We start from the raw sequence: 2,500 nt of genomic DNA on the forward strand, positions 1-2,500 counted from the left end.
TGGGAAAACGGGTCATTTTCGTGTCGCCACATTGCATACGAACCGCATGAAACTTCCAGAGGCATTTGCAGCAGGAATGCATGTGCACTCAAAAAAGTGAATATTTCTCACGGATAGACCCCGTGATACGCTAGAAATTGGCGGGGATGTCTCTCTTGTGGCTCACGGGGCTGTTAGGGTGGCACAGAAATCCCTCGGAATGGGAAAACGGGTCATTTTCGTGTCGCCACATTGCATGCGAACCGCATGCAACTTCCAGAGGCATTTGCAGCAGAAATGCATGTGCAGTCAAAAAAAAATTGATATTTTTCACGGATAGACCCCGTGAAACGCTAGAAATTGGCGGGGATGTGTCTCTTGTGGCTCACGGGGCTGTTCGGGTCGCACAGAAATCCCTGGGAATGGGAAAACGGGTCATTTTCGTGTTGCCACATTGCGTACGAACCGCATGAAACTTCCAGAGGCATTTGCAGCAGGAATGCATGTGCACTCAAAAACTTCTATATGTTTCACGGATAGACCCCGTGAAACGCTAGAAATTGGCGGGGATGTGTCTCTTGTGGCTCACGGGGCTGTTAGGGTGGCACAGAACTCCCTCGGAATGGGAAAAGGGGTCATTTTCGTGTTGCCACATTGCATAGGAACGCCATGAAACTTCCAGAGGCATTTGCAGCAGAAAGGCACGTGCACTCAAAAATTTTAATATTTTTCACGCATAGACCCCGTCAAACGCTAGAAGTTGGCGGGGATGTCTCTCTTGTGGCTCACGGGGCTGTTAGGGTCGCACAGAAATGCCTCGGAATGGGAAAACGGGTCATTTTTGTGTGGCCACATTGCATAGGAACGGCATGAAACTTCCAGAGGCATTTGCAGCAGGAATGCATGTGCACTCAAAAACGTCTATATTTTTCACGGATAGACCCCGTGAAACGCTATAAATTGGCGGGGATGTCTCTCTTGTGGCTCACGGGCGCTGTTAGTTAGGGTCGCACAGAAATCCCTCGGAATGGGAAAAGGGGTCATTTTCGTGTTGCCACATTGCGTACGAACGGCATGAAACTTCCAGAGGCATCTGCAGCAGAAATGCATGTGCACTCAAAAACGTCTATATTTTTCACGGATAGACCCCGTGAAACGCTAGAAATTGGCGGGGATGTGTCTCTTGTGGCTCACGGGGCTGTTAGGGTCGCACAGAAATCCCTCGGAATGGGAAAAAACGGGTCATTTTCGTGTTGCCACAATTGGCATACGAACGGCATGAAACTTCCAGAGGCATTTGCAGCAGAAATGCATGTGCACTCAAAAACGTGAATATTTTTTCACGGATAGACCCCGTCAAACGCTCGAATTTGGCGGGGATGTTTCTCTTGTGGGTCACGGGGCTGTTCGGCTCGCACAGAACTCCCTTGGTCCACCTGATTCGTGCATACAGGCAGCAACTAAAACTCTGTAAACCTGCTGTGAGGACATCTAAACAGTGGACCAGTGAGGCTGTGGAAGATTTGCGGGCGTGCTTAGACTGTACTGACTGGGATATGTTCACGACTGCTACCAATAGTCTGGATGAACTCACAGAGGCTGTGTACATCAGCTTCTGTGAGGACTGCTGTATCCCAACACGTACCAGGGTGAACTTTAACAACAACAAGCCCTGGTTCTCAGCAAAGCTCAAAAGGTTGAGGTTGGAGAAGGAGGAAGCGTTTAGGAGTGGGGATAGAGACAGATTCAAGGAGTCGAAGAACAGGTTTAGCAAAGCGGTGAGAGAGGCTAAACGACTGTACTCAGAGACACTAAAACACCAGTTCTCTACTAACGACGCTGCTTCTGTCTGCCAAAGGGCTCAGGCACATCACCAACTACAAACCCAGAGCGCCCCACACCACTAACGACTCCCGCCTAGCCAACGACCTGAACGAGTTCTACCGTAGATTTGAAAGACAATTGGACTGTCCTGAACCACCCCTTCCCACCCAAGAGGCCCCATCCCCCACCCATACTACAGAAACGACTCTCTCCTTTCAGGAGGGAGAAGTTAATGGGCTTTTCAAGAGGCAGAATCCACGCAAAGCAGCCGGGCCGGACTCTGTCTCTCCAGCCACCCTCAGGCACTGCGCTGGCCAGCTGTCTCCGGTGTTCACCAACATCTTTAACACCTCCCTGGAGACATGCCATGTACCAGCCTGTCTCAAGTCCTCCACCATCATCGCTGTGCCCAAAAAGCTAAGGCCAACAGGACTAAATGATTACAGACCGGTCGCCCTTACATCTGTGGTAATGAAGTCTTTTGAGCGCCTGCTCCTGGCACACCTCAAAGCCATCACAGACCCTCTCCTGGACCCCCTTCAGTTTGCCTACAGAGCCAACAGGTCTGTGGACGACGCAGTTAACATGGCCCTCCACTTCACCCTACAGCATGTGGACGCCCCAGCATCCTACGCCAGGATCCTGTTTGTGGACTTCAGCTCTGCCTTCAACACCATCATCCCTGCCCTGCTTCAGG

Source organism: Petromyzon marinus, unplaced genomic scaffold (assembly GCF_048934315.1).
Source record: "Petromyzon marinus isolate PM22_M1 ecotype Great Lakes invasive population unplaced genomic scaffold, UKy_Petmar_22M1.pri1.0 PM_G_Scaffold_90, whole genome shotgun sequence".
In the NCBI taxonomy this organism is placed as follows: Eukaryota; Metazoa; Chordata; class Hyperoartia; order Petromyzontiformes; family Petromyzontidae; genus Petromyzon; species Petromyzon marinus.